General features: G+C 44.5%; 1 protein-coding gene across 1 annotated transcript in view; it reads right to left on the bottom strand.

The window, feature by feature from the left end:
- The window catches only part of LOC148047588 (uncharacterized), a 45,220-nt gene that overhangs the window by 8,706 nt on the left and 19,657 nt on the right, over positions 1-16,857 (bottom strand). The gene's annotated exons all lie outside the window — the stretch shown is intronic.

Below are 16,857 nucleotides of genomic sequence, written 5' to 3'. Positions count from 1 at the left end.
CACTTCCTGGGAAGATCCTGGAAAAGAAGATTTCCACACACCTACAAGCAAGCAAATATATAACCAAAGTCAACATGGCTTTGTCAAAAACATGTCATTCCAAAGAAATGTTATTTCATTCTTACACGAAGAGATTAAATTAACAGACCAATCAAATACATAGTATCATTGAATTTCAGTAAGGAAGTTGACAAAGTAGATCATAACCTACATCTTGGTAAATTACAAAAATATGGGATAGGTACATCCTTCCACACAGATAGATTCATAACTGGCTGACAAACCACATTCAAAGTGTATTCCTTAATGGGACTGTATCTATACGAGGGAAGTAAGCAGGGGGTACCCCAATGTTCTGTTTTAGTATCTTCTTTTACGAAGATATTAAATATCTGCATAAATGCCTTAGATGAGGGAATCGAATGGGAATGGAAAAATAAGGTTTTACACTTATTGCAAGAAAAACAAAAGGGACTGGTACAGAATAGGCAGAACCTGGTTCAAGCAGTAACTATGAGAGGACCATGAGAAGTCCTAGTGGACAATCATTTAGATATGAGCCAGAAGTGTATTGCAGTGGCCAAAAAAGCCAATACAGTGACAAGCACCATTAACAGAGAGATAGAATCAAGATCATGTGAAGTACTAGTACCACTTTATAAAGAGTAAGACCACATTTAGATAATTACACACAGTTTGGTCAACATATCATAAAAAAGATGTTGAGACTCTGGAAAGAACAGTAACTGCGAGATGGATCTTGAAGTCTAGTGAACAATCATTTAAATGTAAGCCAACAGTGTATTGCAGTGGCCGAAAAAGCCAACGCAATCCTAGGCTGCCTTAATAGAGGGACAGAATCTAAGGAGAGATTTCCTGACACTAAGAACAGTGAAGCAGTGGAAGGGTTTCCCTTCAGAGGTTGTGGAAGCTCCATCACTGGTGGCTTTTAATGAGAGACAGGACAGCCATTTGTCTGAAATGATGTTGGGTCTCCTGCTTGATCAGGGCATCGGAATAGAAGACCTGCAAGGTCCCTCCCAGCTCTGCCATAAACCCTCCAGTGATGGGAGCCCCCACAACCTCTGGAGGGAAGCCATTCCCAAAGAATCCACCTTCACTTGGAAGAGACTTTTCCAATCTTCCCACCAGGAGGAAAATTGCAGCCACCAGTTTCACAGCGTGCAGCCCCAGTGGGCTTAAATTCGGGGAGGGAAGGAACCTGCAGCAGCAGCAGCTGAGATGCTTCAGCCCAGTTGCTTCTCTGCTTCCAGGACTCTCCTCCCACCCGCCCTCAACTCACCTTCCAGCTGCTGCTTCAACCACGGGAAGAGCAGAAAAGCCGCTCTGCACACCACTCTCCTCCCATGAGTGATCCGGACGGAAAAGGAAATTCAGCTGTTCCCAACGGTGCTTTTTTTCAAAAGTTTCTTTCTTCTACTCTTCCCGTCGCTTTCCAACCTTTCTAGCAATTCAGTACTCGATGGTTTTAACTCCTTTAAGCTCAACCCCAGGTATTATCCACTTTTGTAGGCACAGGTGTTGCCGGTTTGAGCACCATCTCCAGATAGGAGGCAGAAAAAAACATCCTTCTCCAGTTTCTACCTAAGGGGTTTGCAACAAGTTTCCACTGATTAAATACTATCAAGTCGTTTTTGACCGACTTTGCAGCTGAGCCTAGTGAAATAGTGAAATGTGATGTTACTTAGCCTTGTGAAGATTAACTATGTGCCAAGCCCTAAACGTTCATGAAGGTTTTACAGAATTACACAATCAGCTTTCTTAGGGGTGATTCTCAGTGGAGATCAAAACCTCTCTAATACCCCAAAACTTTATGACTGATTTCCTGTGGCTCCCAGGATTTTAGGGCATGGCAGCAGCATCAGGCCAGACACTCCAAGGGAACGAGGTTCACTCCTGCTGGCCAGGGCTGCATCCAAAAGCATCAACCACCAAGCTTCATTCTTGGAGGAGGAAATTTTATTATCTGCTAAATGCCAAGTGTAAATGCTGTAAATTTTCTTGCACTGAAGTTTCCCATTAGGTCGTACAGAGAAACATATACAGCAGGGCTTAGAAATGGAGCCTAAGAAAGAAGGCCTGATTGCCTATACATGGCAGAAGAAATTTCCCCCCTTCCCCAATGTCTATTTATCTTTTTATTCTACAGAGGGTTGTTTTTATATATTCTGGTATTTCTCTCATGTTAATTATAATGTGTGTTAGAGAAACTCAACGTTCAGTTTCCTCCTTCTGCATCCTGAAAGTCTTCTGAATTTTGAGGCCAGAATTTCCTAGCCAGCATCTCCTTTGCACAAAATATTTGTGAGTCATAAGCAGAGTTTCTGAGTTGCCCCAGTAAGTTGCTGAAGCTTCTAAAAATATATATGGTAAAAAAATATGCACAGAGGTTGTAGCTCAAGAAGAAAAAGCATTGTGGTTTTGAGTCCTGGGTTCTTAGGTTCCTGAACAACCCCTGCTGTGATCTTGTCTTCTTGGAGGTGCCTGGTTGCTACCCTGGTGGTAGCAGCACCAAGATGCCTCTTCTTTGTTGCAAATTTGTTACATCTTGAAATCCCCATAACTTTAACCTTAAACTGCCTACTATTGACCTCACTCCATTCCTAAGGGTTCTGTAAGGGGCGTGCATAAGCGCACCATTGTGCCCATCATCCCTGTCCTACTGTCCCCATTTATTCGTACCCATTTCATTCATGCTCATGTTTATTCTTATACCTATTATCTTGTAACCAGTTGACAAATCAAATAAGTAAAATAAATAAAATATAAACTCCCTGGTGTTGGAGCTGTGAAAAAGACATTATATGGTGGAAAACATTTCATTTCTAAAAAAAGGCATTAAATAGCTTTTTGAATGAAAAAAACAGGTATTGTCCACATTGCTGTGAAAGAAGGTTTTTTGGTTGGATGTTCTGCTATTTCCCTCGTGTTTGTTTTAATATCCCCTTTTTGTATATTGAAATTCAATTAATATTTATTTCTAATCTGCACTTAATCCTTCATCGTGACATAAACTATTATTATTTTTATACTCAGAACCACACCCATTGCTCTTTCTTGCCTTCTGGGGATTTGGTTCTAAGCATCAGACATCCCCAAAAGAAAAAGAAGAAGTCACATTCTTTGCAATGAACTCTTGCAACAGCCAGCAAAGCCATAAACTCTTCCAAGGTCTTCTGTTCCCTGTCTTACTGCCCCACTTTATTCCCTCCCAAAATCGCAAATCCATGGCTGATAAATATAATTTGTCCCCACTGGGATAGTTTTTAAGATATATATATATATATAGTCAATGTGTTGACTTCTGCAAGAGGGGCTTGTGCACAAGCAGTCTTTTTTTAGTCTGGAGAGGAGCCTAATGACCACCAGCTGAGTGGAATTACCTCCTGTAACTGCGCAACTGTTCCTGACGCCTATTAGCTCTTCGATACCGGGCATCCAGGAACAACTCACTGCTGGCTTCCGGCTCACTCTCCCTTGTCTCCTCCCCACTGGTCCAAGGCTCAGGTGCCTCCTGGTGGCCAACCAGCCTCTCTGCACCCTGCTCGGAGTCGGAACCCTGTCCAGGGTCCTCCACATCCTCCAGAGCCGACTCATAGAGCCCCTCGCTGTCGGAGTCTGGTAGTAGCTCCAACGACTCCTGCTGGGCCACAACACATACTATTCCCAATTTCTACTTTCTACATGTTTTCTAATCTTTAATGAAACAATTGCTATCTTAAGTATTCTATATCTATCCATCATCTCTTGCTCTTTTTAGTATTTCAACCCCAGCCATCTCCTAGAAAAATGAAACCTTCTAGGAAATATTAAAAAGGCAGAATATTATACCTCTCTGCATGAGAAAAGGAGAAACATGCTCTTGCAAAGCAGTCTCCACCTTTGTTAACAGCCCCAGAAAGACTGTACCACCTTATCTACAACACAAAAGATCTTCACCCTCAGGAAATAATAGGATTAGCCCTCTACCCATCTAGCAACAGAACTCACCACATGGAACCTGGTGAGATTGCATCACTCAGCAAGGCTAGACCAAGGCTGGAACTCAAGACAACTAATCAGAATACATTTCTTACACAGAAACAGGAATCTCTAAGGCGGGGGCCAAGAGAGGGTATTAATCTTTCTCTCTCTCTCTCTCTCACCTATGTGCTCATTTTGCCCAGGACCTCAAACCATGTCCTCCTGTCCACCATTAAACCATCATTCCAAGCAGTGTCCATGTTTTCAGTGTTTTTCCCACTTCGAACTGAACCCAGATGGACATTTCTTCCAATAATCTGGCAACCCAGATGGGTCTCCAAACTAACTTGACCGATGGACCTGGCCTGGGTAAGCTTCCCTTGCTGGCACAGACCCATTGAATCTGTGGGTGAATTTTTCCCACACCTTGGCCATTTGGAACAAAGGTTTTAAAGAGGTTTTGAATGTTGAGTTCAAAGGCTGCTTGGAAAGGTGAGTACTTCTAAATTTTAAAAGCCCAGGAGATGAAAGAGAGTATGTGTCTGTGTGTGTGAATGCGCTTGAGAAAAAATCCCTTCTCTGGATCTTGCTCCTTCTGTTCATTTCCTAACCGCAGAAAGACCAACAGAGTCTGGAGAGCATGGGGGATTTGCCAGAGCACAGGACCTTCTGTAGGGAAAAGGGAGAGAGTGCGTGGGAAGGAGTTAAAAGGCAAATGAGAGGATCACTCTTGGGTGACAGGCTGAGCATCACTGAGCAGATCCCTATTCTGGAAAGGAGGTACCCATACTCTGAGTAATTTTGCAGGCAGAATCCTCCCAGGCCATTTGCCTGAAAAACTGAGGGCTGACCACAGATTAGAAGGTACGTTCACCTGTTGGGAGTGATGTATTCCACGGTTGCAAGGGTCCCAAGTAAAAGAAAAGAGTGGAGCCTTGGAGTCTTGTCGCGGACAGTGGGAAGAGCAGACCAGGAAATGGGAAGCTCCTAGTCTAGGATCCCACTGAAATCTCAAGGGAGACTGATGGAGGCCTGGGTTTGGGACAAATTACCTGTCCAGACAGGAATGAAGAATATGACATGTGTCAAGGCATGTGAGAAATGGACTCTGCTCAGGGATGAAGCAAGAAAAACCAATTTGGCTAAATAAAGATACTTAAAAGGGAAATATATAAATAGGAATGTTGGGGATTTCGGTTTTTTTGTGGGTTGTTTCTCTCCCTCTCTGTTTTCCATGAAATCACACGATACATTTGTTAAGATTTGTGCCTTCCCTAATTTAACTGAGATTTATGTTGGGAATGACCAGTATCATATGTGTGAGCTGGAGAGCTTTGTTTTTCCTCTCATGTTCTTTTTGTGTTTATATGCATGTGTGTGTCTGTGTGTGTGTGTCAAAGTCTTTGGGTTTCCTCAAGGTAAATGTAACTTAAATGTCTCTGATCCCTAGGAGAAAAAAATAATTACATTATTACAAATAATGTTGAATTAAACAATGAAAATGCCTTCACACTGAGCTTGCCTGGCCAGCAGAACAGGGTGAAGTTTCCTTTCCATTCTGTACTTGTAAGAATAACCCAAGTTTATGAGGGAACGTTTTAAGTTCCTTTACAAGAAAAATGTTATTCTTGCTTTTTCTGTGTGTTGAAATGATTTCCTCTGTCCATCCTTTTTCTGAAGCATGTGAATCCATTTTTTTCTCCCTCATCTGTTGCGTCCCCATATTGTTGAAACTGCTTTATCTATTTAATAACTGCAGTACTGATGTGTTATTTTTTTCTTCAAATCTTGCCTGCAAAATATCTATCCACCCCCAACTCTACCTCCCCATCTCTTATCCTTCAACAATGCCTTTCCTGGTAAGAATACCAGCAAAAGGGGGGGTTCCTGTTCTTACGTCTTTCAGCTCTGCACAGATGACTCTGCAACCTGTGGAAGCGGAGCACACAAATCCAGATGCTGCCTCCAGAGGAGACCTTCCATCCATTTGAGCCAGGAATTGGATTTGGGTCCAGTCATTCACCCGAAAGTTATCACAGCAACCAGAGTGGAGCAGACCTTCCCAAGCCTGACTGACCATTCTTACCATCAAGCCAAGCCTACTGCCACCCAGCAGACATGAAAGAAAGGACCCTGAGATGGACAAGTAAAGACTAAAAGACTCTTTTCAATCCCCAGAAGACAACGGGAAAGTCTATGGGAGAGGGTGGAAATTGATTGTAAAGTTTTCTTTCTTGTCTCATTTATGTTGTATTCACTTAAATGGACTCTGGGAGATTGTATTTGGGAGTGGCTGACACAGTAAGTTCTGAACTCCTTAGATTTCTGTCTGGTTAGAGGAAAATTTGTCCAGCGTGCCTGTATTGCCTGTATTTTAGAAGTAGCTGCATACACAAGAACACATCATTCAGAATTACAGTTACCCTCTTCATCTACCTGAACACAAAGCTCCTCCTAGGTTAGTTTTTGCTCTTTGGCATTAAGGTTCAATCAGTCATATCTCCCTACTAATCCCATGGGGGAGGAGGCATCCCCCTCAGGCAATTCCCTCACTTGAAGAGATAGCAGAAAAGAGATCTCGAAACACCCAGCCCTGATTGTGACTCACAAACGATGCTGCCCAGTTGTCCAGCAAAGCAGGATATGTTGCACTGATGGTCTCATGAGTAGGAGTCCCAGGGCTCATTGTGTGTAATTTTAAAAATACTAAATAGCCTGGATTGCACACCAGCTAACCTCAATTTGGACTCACAAATCCTAAAAGAACCAAAGTAAGAGCAGTAACCAACCCTTGGAAATGGGCAGCCTTTAGTTATTTAAAGGAAAACTGTGGCTGTGAAGAATTTAGGACTTTTACTTGATTGAAACCTGATTGGAAGCTCACAGAAAGTGATATCTGACCTCTGAAAATAATTGGCATTAAAAAATTGGACACTATAAATTTATTTCCAGAACTTTTGTCCTGGCTGCTACACCTTCGTGGTTGAAAGGTCTGCTGCAGGTTCCTTCCCTCCCCGAATTTAAGGCAGCAGAAGATTATTCCTTCAGTTGCTCCCCAAAGGAGCATCATGTCACATGACAACTGTTTCACTTTCAAACTAGCCCTCTGATGTTAAAGAGTTCTATTCTCCCTCCCCACCTGAAAAGAAATCAGTTCCAAGCTCTGATGCTAAGAAGTTCTACTCCCTCTCTCCACCTCAAAAGAGGAGTTTCACTTTCTCTTTCACAGCAGCAAGCAGCTTTGCTACAGAACAGTTGAGCTAAGCCAAGTCCAGGCTCCTTCCTGTCTCCTTCTTGCTCACACAGCAAATAAATGTTTGAGTTTCCAAACACCCCACAACTCTCTCACACACTGACAGGACACTAGCCAGATGAACACTAATGGATGCTGGTAGGCAGAGGCAGATCCTCCACCCTTATTTTACTCCTCAATTCAGACAAATCTGTTCCTTCTAGCGTAACACCAGTTAAAGGGAAAAGAGGAAAAATGCAAAAAAAGGATTTACAGATGTGATTAGGAAAACACAAGTAAGAAAAGCTGCACACAAGTATCATCAAACTCATCCCCAAGTCAATAGAAAGGCTGTAAAAAAGTATTGTTAGATTACAAATATCATGCAGAATTAAATCAGAGTCCAAGGCAGAGCTATCCTTAAAGTTCCAATTTAATAAGACAGACATGTTGGCACAAATTGTGGAATGCCAAATCTAAAAGCTTTCTGGGATTCCACCCAGTTGAAAGTTCATGATCTTATCCCCACACCCATAAATCCATCACATGGTCCAATCTTCTTCAGCCACGCTGGCATTTCACCCATCTAGTTCCGGTCAGATGCAGAGGTGCGGAGAAAAAAAATGACCTTGATTTCTAGAAAGGAATTACAACAACACATTCCACAATTCTACTCCTTTCTAGTCCCCCTCCCAATTACTACACTAATGAAACAGCATAGAAAAATAATAGTGTGTGTGGCAAACAAAAAATCCTAAAAAGAATATAACTGCAGGCCTGACAGGTGGCCTCTGCTCAGAAGAAAAATGTTTTCTGAAAAGAGAATAACATAAAAGTTAACATAACAAAATTAACCACCTCTCCCCACCCCCAGGGGGACCCTTTGGCTTAACCGAAAACTTCTCGTAGAATTGTTTTACTAACTTCTCCACTTTTAAGTTCCAGCTTTTCACCCAAGTAGCTTCAGAAAAAGGGTAATCCTTCCAATGCACTAAATACTGTAAGCAACCCCTATACAGCCTGGAGTCTAAAAAATTTTCCACCTCAGATTGTGTTTCCCCTTCTATTACTACAGGAGGAGGGAAAGCTTGGGTGGATGGTCTTATGCTGGACTAATTACTGGTTTCAACAAGCTACAATGAAATTCTGTGTCAATTTTCCCTAAACTTCTGGGTAGGCTGAGTTGAATTATAACTGGGTTAACTATCTTCACTATTGGGAATGGACCTAGACATTTTGACCAAATTTCTGGCTAGGCATTCTTAATCTCATGTACTTGGTAGACACAAAAACTTTGTCACCCACACGAAAGGGGTTTTGAAGCGAGCAGTGTTCCTCAGCTTGCTTCTTCTAGGTTTCTGCCGCATCTGCTGGAGCCTTCTTCGTACTTTCCCATTCTTTTTTTAGGGTGTCCATCCATTCATTCAGAGACATGGAGGAGGGAGGTTCTCTAGGCAACTCAAGCATGGCAACAAATTCCATGCCACTGGTAATCTGGAAAGGAGTTAATTCAGTGCTGCGGTGGACTGTATCGTTGTACGCCACTTCGGCAAAGGGTAGCAAGTAGGACCAGTTGTCTTGCTGATAGTCCACATAACTCCGGATGTATTGCTCCACCACCTCATTGGCTCTCTCTGCTGCACAGTTCATGCTGGGCTGAACCTCTGAGCTCAGTTGTTGTGTTGACCCAATGGACCTCAGAACCTCTTCCAGAACTTGGCTGTGAACTGGACTCTGCAGTCTGAAATGATCCTCTTGAGCAATCCGTGCAGGCAATAAATGTGTTTCACAAACATTTTCGCTAATTTCTTTGCAGACAGCAACCCTGAGCAAGCTATGAAGTGCCCTTGCTTGGAAACCAAATCAATAACTGTCCAGATTATTCTATTTCCACTGCTGTCTGGGAGTTCCACAATGAAGTCCATTGTGACCTCTTCCCATGGTCAGTTAGGGCTGGCCACTCATTGTAGTAGTCCAGGGGACTTCTCTGGCAGTGGTTTCGTAATTGTGCAAGTAGCACAGCTTTTTACGTAATCTTCCACCTCTGTTTTCATCTTTGGCCACCAAAATTGATGCCTAGTGATGTGGAGCATTTTTAAGAATCCAAAGTGGCCTCCTAGTTGCGCCTCATGGCTTTGTTGTGAACTTCAAGCCTCAACCCTGCGGGGACGTACAGTTTGGACCCCTTCCAGGCTAATCCATTTTCCATCATTAGGATATCCTAGTTATTGTTGAGCCACTGGTCTGTTGGGAGCGCCAATTTCATAGATTTCATCAGCTAATCCTGTCTTCAGTTAGTGCCTTGGGCTGCGTTTTGATGGAAGAATTGATGGGGTGAACAACAACTCCCTTCTTAGTGTCGTCCTGCAGTTTTCTCGACAAAACATCCCCCAACAATGTTTTTGGTACTTGTTGGACCCCTGGGGTTTTTGTCTCTGCTGCAGGTGCTACAGATTCTGGGCTCTTGGGTTCAATCGTCCCTGGGTAGCCCTTTTCCTCCACTGGTGGTAGCAGCCCAAATGCAATAATCAGTTTCCTACCACCGTCTTCTCACTTTATCGTAGGCTTCCACTTATCAAGCCATGAAAGCCCCAAGATAATATATTCCAGCATCTCAGGAGCTACAATGAATCTGAGAAGCTCGTAGTGGCGGCCCACTTGTAACTTCACCAGTTCAGTTATTAGCGTGGCTGGGGCTCCTCCAATTAGCGTTCCATATACCTGCTCAACCCGAATGGGACAGGCTAGAGGTCTTGTGCGTATGCCCAGTTGCTTTACAATCGACATGCTGATTAAGCATTGAGTGCAACCAGTGTCTACAACTGCTTCAACTTCCCCTTCCAGTCCCGTCTCAGGTACTTGGAGATTGGCTTGGAAAGCAAAGAGGCGGATGGGTGCACTCACCATAGGATCATCTTTGGCATTTTCCTCCTCCGAGGCCTCCCCATTAGTAGGACTCTTCATCACCTTAGATTGGGGATCCTCTTCCAGAGGTTGTTGGCTCAGATGACTCTTTTCTGGTGGCATCTGGGGCCTTCTCTTTACCACTGTGGCGGTTGGTGTGCATGTTTGTGGCATTGGGGCTGGAGCCAAGCATTCTGACGCTCTGTGGCCAAGTTGACAGCAACAGTGGCATTTTATTGGGCCCCACAAGGGAAGGAACCTAGTTACATCTCTAAACTTAGGAACCGCCTCATCACATTGTTCTGCTATCCATCCTGCAGTTTCCCCCTCATTCATCCATTCTTCTATTGTCGAGAACTCGTCTCTGTTGGAAGGTGGGGTAAGAACCTGTTGGGGCATTGCAGGTGAGACTGGCCTTGGGGGGGTGGGGTCAATACCTGGGTTGGCCACTGCCCAGTTATCTGCCATGGTGCCATCTGCTGAGGGAGGGCAGGTGCCCACTGGTATCCCTTCCATCCATGACCTGAGGTTAAGACTCATCCCGGGGTTGCCTGATTCACAGGTTGCAGTTCAACCAACGATGGCTGGCTAGAGGGGGTTATGTGCCAAGGCCCTCTCTGCTGGCTAGGAGGATTTCCCCATGTTGATGGACAAGCAGGTCCCCAATGGCATCTCTGCCATCCATGACCTGGGAAGAAAGCCCAATTTGGTGGTGCTTGATTCACAAGCTGCAGCCCAATTTCCAGTGGCTGGCTAGTGAAAGATGCTGGCCAAATCCCTTCTTGCTGGGTTGAATTTCCCATTTTGATAGGGAATCTGTCTTCTATTCAGTTTCAGGGTAATGGGTCATTTCATTTATTGCTGTTTGGAAGGAGTAATTATCTCCACTCAATTCCTCCAGCCCATTGCAGCTTTTACTAGTGAAGTGGGGGAAAGATTGACTCACGTTTGGCTGAAGAAGTTGGTCTGGGATTCCAAACATCTTGTTGCTTCCAGCCGTGTGCGGAATCTTTCCCCCACTGCATTCCTCGAGAGGCTATAAATCTTCAAACAGAAACTCCTTCGCATTCCGAGGCTTTGCAAAGAAGCTTCAAACAGAAATTCCTTTGCACCCTGAAGATTTGCAGAGAAGCGTCTTGTCCAGCTCATTTTCTTCACTGATATTTTATGCTGACAAGGTCAGTCAGCATGGGGAAACCAGCACCCCTCACCAGCCCCTGTGGGGTTTTTTGGTGGTGATTTATTTTAAAGAGAGATTTGGTATAATGTCAGTGTTCCAAATATCATGCAGAATTAAATCAGAGTCCAAGGCAGAGCTACCCTTAAAGTTCCAATTTAATAAGACAGACATGTTGGCACAAACTGTGGAATCCCAAATCTAAAAGCTTCCTGGGATTCCACCCAGTAGAAGGTTCACGATCTTATCCCCACACCCATAAATCCATCATATGGTCCAATCTTCTTCAGCCACACCGGCATTTCCACCCATCTAGTTCCGGTCAGATGCAGAGGTGCGGAGACAAAATATGACCTTGATTTCTAGAAAGGAATGACAACAACATATTCCACAATTCTACTCCTTTCTATTCCCCCTCCCAATTACTACACTAATGAAACTGCATAGAAAAATAATAGAGTGTGTGGCAGGCCAAAAATCCTAAAAGTAATGTAACTGTAGGCCTGACAAGTATACATCGAATAACCCCTATGTTAATCCGTCACAAATGAGATCAATGCCTTTGTCTAATAAGTTATTTCTCTGGTTTAAAGATGAACCTCAGTTTGATTACACCAGGGACAAGGTTGTTGATCTCGGACCCCAATTCCCCTGTGCCTGGTGCCATGCTCTATGTCAGGTTCCTGTTCGGTGAAGCAGAAATAAACAATAAACTACACGATTCTCAGTGTGTATTGTTTTATCTTCCACACTCCAGCACAATCCGACAAACTCCTACTGATAAGATATAGTGAGATGAAGTCAAGGCTGAAGCCCAGTGCTCCCTTCCACTTTTTAAAGCTTCCCATGACTCCACCCACCACCCACGCATGCTCACAACGGTCCCAGCCAAGCCACAAGTCATGTTGGTTTGTTGCCGTTCGCAGGTAGCTGTGCTGTGCTTTGGAATGGCAGGATGAGAGTCCCGGGATGTACTACAGTGGTGGTGCACCTCCCTCCCCTTCAGCCATACCGTGAACCCTTACACAGCAATAATAGCAATAATAGCAATAACAGTAGACTTATATACCGCTTCATAGGCCTTTCAGGCCTCTCTAAGCGGTTTACAGAGTCAGCATATTGCCCCCAACAACAATCCGGGTCCTCATTTTACCCACCTCGGAAGGATGGAAGGCTGAGTCAACCCTGAGCCGGTGAGATTTGAACCGCTGAACTGCTGATCTAGCAGTGCTGCATTTAACCACTGCGCCACCTTGGCATTCTCACCCACCAGCATCCAATGGCAAAGCACTTTCTCTCTGCTGTCTGGAAGTACAAAGGATGCTTCCAAATGATGTCTTTTGGAGTCAGAAAGGTGAAGGAGGGAAATTTTATGCCAACATTCAAAGTGCAGGGGCAGGTCTACCACAGGACAGGGAGTATCATGGCGGGGCCTCAGCAACAGCTTTCATTTCCCCAGATATACTTTGTTGGTGATGATGACAATGAGAGAGACATCCGTTGTGGAATCTACCCAGCCATTAATCCACAACTGGTTAGCCAACTGCAGAAGTTGCTGCGAGAACACAACAAGTATATTCTGGAACTTAAGGGTGCTGTTGAGTCTGTTCCGAAGGGCCACAAGGACTTCCAAGTGGTGATTAATGCTGAAAGGAAGCCTTCTGGAGGGCACAGAAGTCATTTCAATGCCCCCATGACTAGAGAAGTGGTTGTTTCCTTGTCGCCCAGGATTTTGAGAAAAGAGATATCGTTCTCCAAAGTAGAGAAAACTGGTTGTTAAGAATCAGTGAGATGCACCATCCCTTTGAAGCTCTCCAGTACCCTCTGATGTTCTGCCATGAAGAAGATAGCTATTACATCAATATATCTCAGTGTGAACCAAACATCAAAGTTCCTCTCAAGAAGACCGTGTCTGCTGCTGCCTTTTACAGCTACAAGATAATGCAGCGTGATGGTGAAGAATGCTACCTATTGCTGTTCCAGTTCCGTAATGAAGCACGGGTATCCAATCCACTAGTATGATCATATAAGCCCAGCCCAACACAATATCACTAAAAAGGGAAAACAAGATATTGAAAAAGAAACCAGCATGGTTGCATAAAGATCAGATAATTCCAAACAAATGTTATTTCACTATTATACAGAGTGACTAAATTAGCAGATCAATCAAATACATAGTATTATTGGATTTCAGTAAGGCAGTTGACAAAGTAGATCATAACCTACTTCTTGGTAAATTTGAAAAATGTGGGTTAGGTTCATCCTTCCACACAGATAGATTCATAACTGGCTGACAAACCACATTCAAAGTGTATTCCTTAATGGGACTATATCTATACGAGGGAAGTAAGCAGTGGGTATTCCAATGTTCTGCTTTAGTATCTTCTTTTACAAAGATATTAAATATCTTTGTAAATGCCTTAGATGAGAGGATTGAATGGGAATGGAAAAGGAAGGTTTTACACTTATGCAAGAAAAACAAAAGGGACTGGTACATAATAGGCAGAACCTGGCTCAAGCAGTAACTATGAGAGGACCCTGAAGTCCTAGTGGACAATCATTTAGATATGAGCCAGAAGTGTATTGCAGTGGCCAAAAAAGCCAATACAGTAACAAGCACCATTAACAGAGAGAGAGAATCAAGATCATGTGAAGTACTAGTACCACTTTATAAAGAGTAAGACCACACTTAGATAATTGCACATAGTTGGTCACCATATCATAAAAAAGATGTTGAGACTCTGGAAAGAATGCAGAAAAAGACCAACAAAGAGGATTAGGGGCCTGGAGGCCAAAATAAAAAGGAGGGTTGCAGGAATTGGGTATGTCTAGTCCAGTGAAGGGAAGGACTAAGGGAGACATGATAGCCATCTTCCAATACTTGAGAAGTTGCCACAAAAGAGGGAGGGGTGTCAACCTATTCTCCAAAGCCCCTGAAGGCAGGACAAGGAACTGCATGGAAACTCATCAAGGAGAGAAGCAACTTAAAACTAAGGAGAAACTTCCTGACACTAAGAACAGTGAACCAGTGGAAGGGTTTCCCTTCAGGGGTTGTGGGGGCTCCATCCCTGGTGGCTTTTAATCAGAGACAGGACAGCCATTTGTCTGAAATGATGTTGGGTCTCCTGCTTGATCAGGGCGTCGGAATAGAAGCCCTGCAAGGTCCCTCCCAGCTCTGTCACAAACCCTCCAGTGATGGGAGCACCCACAACCTCTGGAGGGAAGCTATTCCCAAAGAATCCACCTTCACTTGGAAGAGACTTTTCCAATCTTCCCACCAGAAGGAAAATTGCAGCCACCAGTTTCACAGGGTGCAGCACCAGTGGGCTTAAATTCGGGGAGGGAAGGAACCTGCAGCAGCAGCAGAAGCTGAGATGCTTCAGCCCAGTTGCTTTTCTGCTTCCAGGACTCTCCTCCCGCCCGCCCTCAACTCACCTTCCAGCTGCTGCTTCGACCATGGGAAGAGCACAAAAGACGCTCTGCACACCACTCTCCTCCCATGAGTGATCCGGAAAAGGAAGTTCAGCTGTTCCCAAAGGAGGTGCTTTTTTTCAATAAGCAACTGGACTTTATTTCTTCCTGTCCTCCTGTCACCTTCCAACCTTTCTAGCAATTCAGTACTCGATGGTTTTAACTCCTTTAAACTCAACCACAGGTATTATCCGCTTTCTGGGCACAGATGTTGCCTGTTTGACCACCATCTCCAGATTGGAGGCATTAAAAAAAATCCTTCTCCAGTTTCTACTGATGAAAGAAATGTCCTTCTGGGTTCAGCACCAAGTGGGGAAAAAGACACTGGAGACATGGAGGCTGCTTGGAAAGATGGTTTATTGGTGGACAGGACCACATAGCTTGAGCCCTGAACAGAAAAGGTGATCATATTCTTCAATGTTGGTGGAGAAAAGAGAAGGAAGGACTGAGATGCTGAGTCCCTGGTTTTATGCCCTCTCTGGCCTTTGATCTTAAACTTGTATTCTGATTGGTTGTCAGACTCCCATGGAGCCATGCAGGGGCAACTCTCTAGGCTGCGTTTGAATCCACATTTGGTTGAGTTCTCAGATGCCATGTTGGGAGTTGGAAAAAGGGCCAATATTATCATGTTTTAATCCCATCCCCCTGGAGCTGAAGGGGAGAACTCTTTATTATGTATAGTGGACTAGTTTGATCTTCTTAATGGCCCATTGACAAAGTGAGGATGGGCAGGAAGCTACAGGGAGCTATTCTGTCTTTTAAAACATGTTTCTTCCTTTTCACATCCAGAGAAATATTCTGCCTTTTCAATATTTCCTAGGATATTTCATTTTTCTGGGAGAGCGCTGGGTGAGAACTTCCTACAGTTCTATGCACCAGACATCCCCAAGAGAAAAAAAGAAGTCACATGGACCTGGCCTGGCTAAGCCTCCCTTGCTGGCACAGACCCATTGAGTCTGTGGGTGGATTTTTCCCAGACCTTGGCCATTTGGAACAAAGGTTTAAAGGGGTTTTGAATGTTGAGTTCAAAGGCTGCTTAGAAAGGTGAATACCTCTAAATTTTACCTTTAAAAGCTCAGGAGGTGAAATGTGCCTCTGTGTGTCTGAATGTGCTTGAAAAAAACTCCCTTCTCTGGATCTTTCTCCCTCTGTGCATTTACTAACGGCAGAAAGACCAACAGAATCTACCCAGGCCATTTGCCTGAAAAACTGAGGGCTGACCACAGGTTAGAACAGTGATGGTGAACCTGTGGCACGCGGAGCCATTTGTCAGTGCACGCGAGACGCTGCCCTGTCTGCTGGCCAGCGCGCATGTGAGCGCTGGCCAGCTGAGTTCACCCTTTTTTAAGGCATTTTTCGCCCTCCCCAGGCTCCAGAGGCTTTATAGGAGCCTGGAGAGGGCAGAAAGACACACACACACCCCTGGAGGCCCTCTGAAGGCTTCATGAGCTTCCTTGAAGCCTCCGGAGCACAAAAAATCGGGCCTACGGGCAAACTGGAAGTTTGGGAATGGACTTTCGGTTTGCTCGGAGGGTCATTTTGACTGCTCTGGAGGCTTCAGGGAAGCCTCCAGAAGGTCGCTGAAGCCTTTGGAGCGCTCAAAACAACCCTCTGAGCAAACCGGAAGTCACTGAGTGACTGAGGGGGCATGGCCCCGCCCCATGGAATTGGGAGGGAGGCATGCCTATTTGGGCCTTAGTGCCACAGAACAAAAACCAGCCAGGGGAAGCTTTATTTCAGGAGTCCTCAAGCTACAGCTGGATATGGCCCGCCAACATGATTTATCCATTCTGCGCAGCGGTGGGATTAAGCCCTGCACCTCAACTTACTGCCACTCTTACCCGTTTACTTTAGGACCATTGCGATCCACACCCTGACACCCTGAGGAAATGTTTTTAAAAGCTCCCACCGGCTACCCTTTTCCTTTTGGCTAAACTCCTCTAAGTGCACTCCAACCATTTCCACTTGACTGCATTTTCTTTCACTCTTGGCTCCCTTCTGAGAAGGCAGAGAAGTATGTGAGTCAAGTATGTGTATGTTATGCTGACGCTTGCCTCAGGATGCCATGTGGCGTGTTGTGCCGTTACCA

Source organism: Thamnophis sirtalis, unplaced genomic scaffold, assembly GCF_051295495.1.
Source record: "Thamnophis sirtalis isolate CommonGarterSnake01/CBP01778 unplaced genomic scaffold, rThaSir2_p1.2 scaffold_3, whole genome shotgun sequence".
NCBI lineage: Eukaryota > Metazoa > Chordata > Lepidosauria > Squamata > Natricidae > Thamnophis > Thamnophis sirtalis.
Note: the sequence above shows the minus strand (reverse complement) of the source record. Positions and strands in the feature narration are given on the sequence as shown.